The sequence below is a fragment of the Chrysochloris asiatica genome, unplaced genomic scaffold, assembly GCF_000296735.1.
Source record: "Chrysochloris asiatica unplaced genomic scaffold, ChrAsi1.0 scaffold00024, whole genome shotgun sequence".
Classification (NCBI taxonomy): Eukaryota; Metazoa; Chordata; class Mammalia; order Afrosoricida; family Chrysochloridae; genus Chrysochloris; species Chrysochloris asiatica.
This window is the reverse complement of record NW_006408542.1, coordinates 6,257,429-6,266,794: the sequence shown is the minus strand read 5'-3', so window position 1 is coordinate 6,266,794 and position 9,366 is coordinate 6,257,429. Positions and strand designations below refer to the sequence as shown.

Sequence of the window (9,366 nt, the reverse complement as noted above, 5' to 3'; positions counted from 1 at the left end):
GTGTCATGGTGTGACATAGGATAAGCACAGGACTGCTAAGCACAAGGTCAGTGCTTCAAACCTACCAGCCACTTATTGGAAAACCTATACAGAGTCACTGTAAGTCTCTGCTGTATAACATCAGTGTAAATAAATACAATTGAAAATATAGTAATAGCATGGCTGATATCTCATTTGTTTTTAAGGATTGGATGAATTTAGATGACACAACTTAGTAATAAAAGGATTGAAGCTATTGATTTAGTATATATATATATATTTTAAAGTTTTTATTGTGAATTGAGTGATTAGTTTACATAGGTGAACATTAGTTTTATACTCATCATTTCATTGCAATGATTACAGTCTCCTCTGTGCATCATCATTCAATAGTATTTGCTTCTATTCCCTCTGTTTGTTTGTTTTTGGCAGGGGGTAAGGGGAGGTTTAGTATAATTTTTGTTTAGCATTTTTTTTCTTTCAAATTTCCTCTCCACTATCAATTGCCTTACCAACTCCATTCTCTTACAACCAGTTTAAAAAAATCTCATCTAAAAATAAGGACCCATTTAATTATCAAAAACTTAAAATCCATTACTAAGAAATACCATTATCTAGTTTAGTGCTTTTGTTCAGCCTCCTACTTCCTTTCATAGTGTATGGGGTCTTAAGAGTTTCCTAACAGCCATTCAGGCATAGCAATCAGTCTCTATTTACTTGGAGCAACACAGTCAGAAGAGGAGCCAGGAAGAAGAGTAGGATATAGAATATGTTTCAAAGAGGCAGCTCATGAAGACAAAGCAAGAATTAGAATGAAATGTACAAAGACCTGGAGATAGAAAACCAGAAGGGAAGAACATGCTCAACATCTCTCAAGATGAAAGAACTGAATAAAAAATTCAAGCCTTAGCTTACAATATTGAAGGATTCTCTAGGCAAAATATTGAATGATGCAGGAAACATCAAAAGAAGATGGAAGGAGTACATAAGTCATTGTACCAAAAAGAAATGTTTGATGTTCAACCTTTTCAAGACGTAGCATATGATCAAGAACCTATGATCTGGAAGGAAGAAGTCCAAGGTGAACTAAAGGCATTGACAAAGAACAAGACTTCAGGTATTGATGGAATACAAGTTGAAATCTTTCAATAAACTGGTACAGCACTGGAGGCACTCACTCATCTATGCCAAGAAATTTGGAAGACAGCTACTTGGCTAACTGATTGGGAGAGAACCATATTTGTGTCCATTCTAAAGAGAGGTGACACAGTGAAATGTGGAAATGATTGGACAATATCATTAATATCATAATGAAGTAAAATTTTGCTAAAGGTAACTAAACTTGGCTGCAGCAGTGTATTGACAGGGAACTGCTGGAGATCCAAGCCAGACTCAGATGTGGACATAGAACAAGGGATATCATTGTTGATGTAAGATGGATCTTGGCTAGAAGCAGAGAATACCATAAAGATGTTTACTTGTGCTTTATTAATTATGCAAAGGCTTTAGACTGTGGATCATGACAAGCTATGGATAACATTGCAGAGAACGAGTATTCCAGAACAACCCTTAATTATGCTCATGATGAACCTGTACATAGACCAAGAGGCAGTTGTTTGAACAGACCAAGGGAAAACAGAATTGATTAAAATCAGAAACAGTGTGTGCCAAGGTTGTGTTCTTGCACTATATTTATTCAATCTGTATGCTGAGCAAATAATCCAAGACACTGGATTACATGGCGAAGAACATGGCATCAGGATTGGAGGAATATTCTTTAGCAATCTGTGGCATGCAGATGATATAACCTTGCTTGCTGAAAGCAAAGAGGATTTAAAATACTTACTGATGCAGATCAAAGATCACAGCCTGCAGTGTGGATTGCACCTCAATGTAAGGAAGTAAAAAATCCTTAACCCTACACTAATAAATAACATCATGATAAGTAGAGAAAAGATTGAAGTTGTCAAATACTTGATTTGAAATACTTCCACTATCAACACTCATGAAAGCTTTGTTGTTGTTAGGTGCCATTGAGTTGGTACTTACTCACAGCGACCCCATGCACAACAGAATGAAACACTGCCCAGTCCTGCAGCAACCTTGCAATCATTCATACACTTGAGTCCATTGCTGCTGTTACTGTGCCAGTTAATCTCCTTGGAGGTCTTTCTTTTTCCAATCCCATCTTCCACTTTATCAAACATGGTAAATGTCTCCAGGGATGATCGCCAGGAACTGGTAGGTCCCTCCTGATAACATGTCTAAAGTATGAGAGATGAAGTCTGACCATCCTGGCTTTTAAGGAGCATTATAGCTGTACTTCTTCCAACACAGATTGGTTTGTTCTTTTGGCAATTCATGGTACTTTTAATATTCTCTTTCAACACTATAACTCATATTCATAAATTCTTCTGCAGTCTTCTTTATTCACTCTTCAACTTTTGCATGCATATGAGATTATTGCAAATACCATCGCCTGAGCCAGGAGTACCTTAATCATCAAAATGACATCTTTGTTCCTGAACTCTTAAAGAGGTTTGTTCAGCAAATCTATTTAATGCAATACATTGTTTGATTTATTGACTTCTGCTTTGTGAGTGTTGACAGTTGATCTGAGCAAAATGAAGTATTTGACAACTTCAATCTTTTCTCCATTTATCTTGATGTTGTTTATTGGTCCAGTCATAAGGACTTCTGTTTTCTTTACATTAAGGTGCAACTCATACTGAAGACTGTGCTCTTTAATCTCCACCAACAAGCATTTTAAGTCCTCTTTGCTTTCAGCAAGCAATGTTGTGTCATCTGCATATTTCAGGTTGTTAATGAATCTTCCTCCAATCCTGAAGTCTTTGACTCTGCAACATTATCCATAGCTTGTCATGGTCCACACAATCAAAAGTCTTTGCATAGTCCATAAATCACAGGTAGACATATTTTTGGTATTCTCTGCTTTTAGTCAAGATTCATCTTACATCAGCAAGTTATCCCTCACTCCAGGTCTTCACGTGAATCTGTCTTGAACCTATTTGGTAGTTCTCTGTCAATGTATGGTTGCAGCTGTTTTTGAATTATCTTTAGCAAAATTTTACTTGCATGGCATATAAATAATAGGAACAGCAGTCAAGAAATAAAATGACATATTGCATTAGGCAAACCTGTTGCACGAGACCTCTTTAAAGTGTTGAAGAGCAAAGATGTCAGCTTGAGGACTAAGGTGCGCCTGACCCAAGTCATGGTATTTTCAATAACCTCATATTCATGCAAAAGCTGGACAGTGAATAAGGAAGCGCATAGAAGAATTGATGTATTTGAATTATGGTGTTAGAGAAGAATATTAAAAGTACCATAGATTTTCAGAAGAACAAACAAGTCTGTGTTGGAAGAAGTACAGCCAGAATGCTCCTTAGAAGACAGGATAGTGAGACTTCATCTCTCAGACTTGGGACATATTATCAGGAGGAATCTGTCCCTGGAGAAGTATATCATGCTTTGTAAAGTGGAGGGTCAGCAAGATAGAGTAAGACCCCCAATGATATGGATTAGCACAGTGACAGCAACAATGAACTCAAACATCACAATGATTGTGAGGGTAGGGCAAGACCGGACATAGTTTGTTTTGTTGTGCATAGGTTTGTTAAGAGTCAGAACCGACTCAGTGACAACAACAACATGGAATATGTGGCTAACTGCTTCTATGAACATCTCCCTCTTTTGCCCTGAGACCAGAGAAACTGTATGGTGCCCAGCTACCATCACTGAACCTTTTGATCAAATATTACATAAAGGAATCATGATCAAAAGGAGGGAAATGCAGGAGAGAATCTGAAATTCTCATGGACTGTAGATATGAAAGGAAGTTTTCAAAGTATTGTTCAGGTGAATGAACTCCTAAAACTCTTGCCCTGATACTATCTTTATTTATTTTTGTTCCATTATTAAAGATTTATTTTAAATTATGGTAAGTTTTCTTTAGCACACCAAACCAAAGGACTTCAAAAAATCCCTGCCCCCCAGAGGGGAAAAATAAGCAAATGGATGTTTAATCTTAAAACTTAAACAAGATCTTGGAGACAAAGGACTTTGGAATACGGGTGTGTTCATTTATGATGTCTTGCTTTCCATGGAAAAATATTACATTATGATACATGATTTTATTTCTTCTAACTAAAAAATATAATGAAGGAAAGAAAGAAGAAGCAGTCAGAGGTGAGGGCTCTAGGACTGGAGTTACTGCCAGTCAGACATGGGGCTGTCTGGGGTGTGCCAAGCTGCTGTGTGATCAAACAGCCACCATAAAGACCTTCCAAGTAGCTTTCCAGGAAGCAGCTGTGTGTGCTGACATGCATGTGGACAGAGCAGACTGTCTGTCCATCTCTCAGACTGGTGTTTCCTAGAGCTTTCCATTGGCAAATGCTGCCTCCTGGAACAGAGGGACAAAATTTTGAAATAAGCCTTTGCTCTTTTGGCCTTTTCATTGTCATTCCATCTGGGGATATACAGATAATTTTTCTGAGCCTGGGTGTAAAGTTGTCCACTGTTGGTAAAATGATAGATGGACTGAAATGTGAGAGTTGGCTGGTCTCAAGGAAAAAACAAGGGCAGGTCAGTGTGTACAAGAAAGCAAAAATCTTTCCACATCAGAAGCAGAGTGAGTTTTGTAAAGCCTTCTGCATTAAATTTCATGACACCTATGCCAAAGTGGCTGAGGAAAGCAGCCATATACTCTCTCCTTTTGTGATATCCTTGAATCACATATTGCACCTTGTTGGTGAGCAGATGGCATGCTTGAGGAACATAATCAATGAGACATCCTTCTCCTGGGAAAGCTGGGATATGAAGAGCGGAGGAGTCTCCCAACGCATGTTCAACTTGGGGTGACAAGTACAGCTTGGGGTACACTTGAGTAGCTTCAGTGTCAGATTGGTTTGTTCTTTTAGCAATTCATGGTACTTTTTATATTCTGTTTCAACACCATAACTCAAATTCATAAGTTCTTCTATGGTTTTCCTTAGTCACTCTTCAACTTTTGCATGCATATGAGGTTATTGCAAATACCATCGCCTGAGCCAGGAGTACCTTAGTCATCAAACTGACATCTTTGTTCCTGAACACTTTAAAGAGGTTTGTTCAGCAGATCTGCTTAATGCAATACACTGTTTGATTTATTGACTTCTACTTCGTGAGTGTTGATGGTTGATCTGAGCAAAATGAAGTCTTTGACAACTTCAATCTTTTCTCTACTTATCTTAATGTTGTTTATTGGTCCAGTCGTGAGGATTTCTATTTTCTTTACGTTGAGGTGCAACTCATACTGAAGGCTGTGGTCTTTGATCTCCATCAATAAGCATTTTAAGTCCTCTTTGCTTTCAGCAAGCAATGTTGTGTCATCTGCATATTTCAGGTTGTTAATGAGTCTTCCTCCAATCCTGATGCCACATTCTTCTTCACATATTCCAGCTTCTTAGATTCTGTGCTCAGCACACAGATTGAATAAGTACGGTGAAAGAATATAACCCTGGTGCACATCTTTCCTTAAACAATTCTGTTTGATTGACTGTATCTTTGTCTAGGTACAAGTTATTCAAGAGCACAATTAAGTGTTCCAGAATACTCATTCTCTGCAACGTTATCCACACAATCAAAAGTCTTTGCATAGTCCATAAATCACAGGTAGACATCTTTCTGGTATTCTCTGCTTTCATCCAAGAATCATCTTATATTAGCAAGATATCCCTCACTCCATGTCCTCAAAACTGACAGACAGCAGGGCCTTCATTTGCATCCTTGAGAAGGTATGTGGGGATATTGCTGAAATCCACTAGCAACTTCAAAAGAAAACGAGCTGAAAATTCACCAGTCCAGTTGTTTTTTTCCCCCAGCATAAATTTCCATGTTCTCTCCATACTGTGGCTCTTCTGGCAACGTCTGCTATTCAAACATGAGACGGGAGCTCTCACGGAGGCGACTGCATTGAAACTGGTGATATTGTTGCACACGTTTCTTCACCACAAGTAAGAGACATATTGGATTTGAAGGAGTCCAGGAGGCAAGATTGTGCAGAGGTGAAGGGTCTGACAGGAATTCAGCATCCTCTCCGAAGATAAAATCAGGGGGTAGCTCTGGGTACTGGACGTTGAAAATGATATCCCATTTTAATATCTCTCCAGCATATGGTATATGCAGTTTAAATCTGTCACAGTTGGGTCCAGGAGTCAATGATGTACAGCCAGGCTTCAAGTCACTTATCCTCAAACAGTTTTGTAGCATCCAGTCCCAGTTTTACATTCCGGACCACACTAGATATGAATTGGGAGAGCACTGGAGAAATTCAGTTCAAGGCCACTTCTGGGGACGTTTTAACTTGACTTGCAAATTGCCACTGAAACTTAGTCCGATTGGTAACTGGCGACTCCGTGGGGTACATGTTACTCCAAAGGCCATTTTTACAACATATTGTGAATCCTAGTGGCAAAGTTCGGTATAGATTGTGGCTAAGCCCTGCTTTTCTCTTACAATTAGGTAGAAATAACATCAGATGTTGTTAGCATTGTTAAGTGCCATGGGGTCAGCTCTGACTCTTAGCAATCCTGTATAGGGTTTCCGAGGCTTTAAATCCTTGAGGGAGCAGACATGTCATTTTCTTTCCTCAGAGTGACTGGTGGGCTCAAATTATGGACCTTGAGGCATGCAGTACAGTGCTTATCACATGAAGCCACTGTGCTCCTCAACATCAGGTTACAGATGAACAAAAGATGCTGTCTTTCCTTTTCACAGAAACTGTACTTGATGATTTGACCAGTACTTCCTTCCTTTAATACTCCAAAAATCTGCTTTTTGTTCAGAATTACAACCGTTTCAATGTTGTTGTTAAGTGCTGTCAAGACAGTTCTGACCCTGTATATTATTTCTGAGGATTGACTTGTGAGTTTGAACCACTAACTTTGCTATTCAAACCTACTTTGCGGTCCAGTGTTTATCCTATAGTGCCACACCAATAGTGATCCCATAATTAGCTTTTATAAAGTCATTCCGAATATTTGGGAATGACCATAGAACATAGGAGTTGGAATTGACTCAAGGGCATTTAATAACATGTGGCATGTGATTTGAATGTTTTATATTAAATCCTTGCAATAGCTATGAAAGGTATTCTCTAGTTGTGATGGTTAAGGCTTGGTGTCAGCCTGGCTGGAGCAGGATTCTCAGTAGTTTAGCAATTAATATGTAGCTCTGGTAGCATAGTGGTTATGAATCAGGCTGTGACCTGCAAGGTCAGCAGTTCGAAACTACCAGCTGTTCCGTAGGAGAAAGATGAGGTGTTCTGCTCCCGTAAAGATCTACAGCCTCGGAAACCCTGTACAGGGTCGCTATGAGTTGAACCGATTCCACGACACACAGCCACCACCATGTAGTTAGTAATCACCTCCATGATGAGAGCTAATATGATATAATCACTCCTAAGATGTGATCTCATATGATCCGATATAATTATCCTCTGTGTTGAAAATGTTCACTTCTAGGATGTTAATGAGACCAGATGCAATCTACTGGATTAGGTTGTATTTTAAATCAATTTCTTCTGAGATGTAAAAGAAACTAAACAAGCAAAAACTGCTGAGAGAGACCTACACCACCAGATCGAAGAGCCACGAGTGGAGTGCATCCTTCAGATCAGGGGTCTTGCACTGTGATGCTTCTGACCCAATATTTTCCTAGACCCAAAGAAAGATTGATGCTAAGACCCATAAAGCTCTCCAAGGAACATCGAGCCTACAGACACTGAAAGGAGACAAGAACCTTTCCCCAGAGCTGACAACGAAAGCTTTCCCTTAGAGCTGGCACTCTGAATATGGACTTCTAGCCTCCTCCTAAACTGTGAGAGAATACATTTCTGTTTATTAAAGCCTTTATCCACTTGTGGTATTTCTGTCATAGCAGCATTAGATAACCAAGCCATAATTATATAAGTGAGAAAGCTGGGTCTCTCCGAATTGAAGTGTTACTCCAAGGTTATTTAGCTTGATAAGTTGTAGAACTGGGATTTGAACCCTAAAGTACTTTCTGCTGTATCATTTTGCCTCTGATAGGCATTGTCAGATCTTGTTCCTGTTGTGCTCTGGAACCCTACTGATGGGTCTTTCCTTAGTTTGAGTCAGTAGTGACTCCAAGGAAATAGGATTGGGGGCTTTAGTTTCAATCATTCTTCAATATAACTAATAGATGGTTAGCCAATTTTCTGTAAACTAGCTTCAAAACAAGTTCCTCATTCACTTTCTTCTGCCTTGATTATGGCATCCAGGTTCTTCGTGGAGCACTGGTGGCACAAGGGTTAAGCATTTGAGTGCTAACTGAAACGGTGATGCCTCAAATCCATCCAACGGCTCTACAGGAGACTTGGCATTCTGCCCCCGCAAAGACTGTGTTGCTGTTAGGTGCCGTTGAGTAGATTCCAACTCATAGCAACCCCATGCAGATCTGCTCATAACGTTTTCTTGGCTATAGACTTTATGTAACACCTAGAAAGCCACATGGGGCTGCTCTGAGTCCATATAGTTAACAGCACCATACAACAACCACAAGCTTTTCCTATGTAGAAATTCTAGACTTACAACTGGCTTGAGCACATTCTTTGCTTTTATACCAACCACTGATGTTGCTTGCTGTCAAGTCGATTCTGATTCATGTTGTTGTTTGACTCAGCCATCAAAGCTGAGTCAGTTCCTACTCATAGCGATCTTGCATAGGGAGTCCAACGAGTAGCTGGTGGGTTTGAACTTCTGACCCTGTGGTTCGAAGTCCACTGCTGATTCTACAGCACCACACCAGGTCTTGTAGAGACTCTATGCTTGCTAAAAGTGAAGAGGACTTAAAATACTTACTGATAAAAATAAAAGACCATAGCCCTTGGTATAGATTGCATCTCAATGTAAAAAAAAACAAAAATCCTCATCACTGGATCAATAAACAACATTCTGATCAATGGAGAAAATATTGAAGTTGTCAACGACTTCATTCTTCTTGGATCAACTATCAACACTCATGGAAGCAGCAGTGAAGAAATCAAATGACATATTGCATTAGGCAAATCTGCTGCACAAGACCTTTTAAAAGTGTTGAAGAGCAAAGATGTCAGCTTGAGGACTAAGGTGTGCCTGACCCAAGCCATGGTATTTTTGATAACTTCATATGCATGTGAAAGCTGGACAGTGAATAAGAAAGACTGTAGAAAAATTGATGCTTTTGAGTTATGGTGTTGGAGGAGAATATTGAAAGTACCAAAAGAGCCAACTGATCTGTATTGGAAGAAGTACAACCAGAGTGCTCCTTGGAGGCCAGGATGGCCAAGCTTTGTCTCTCATACTTTGGACATATTGTCAGGAGGGA

General features: G+C 39.4%; 1 pseudogene; it reads right to left on the bottom strand.

Annotated features, from left to right (window-relative positions):
• Positions 1–4,372: 4,372 nt before the first annotated feature.
• Positions 4,373–6,406, bottom strand: LOC102813762 (annotated as a pseudogene).
• Between the last annotated feature and the right edge of the window lie 2,960 nt (positions 6,407–9,366).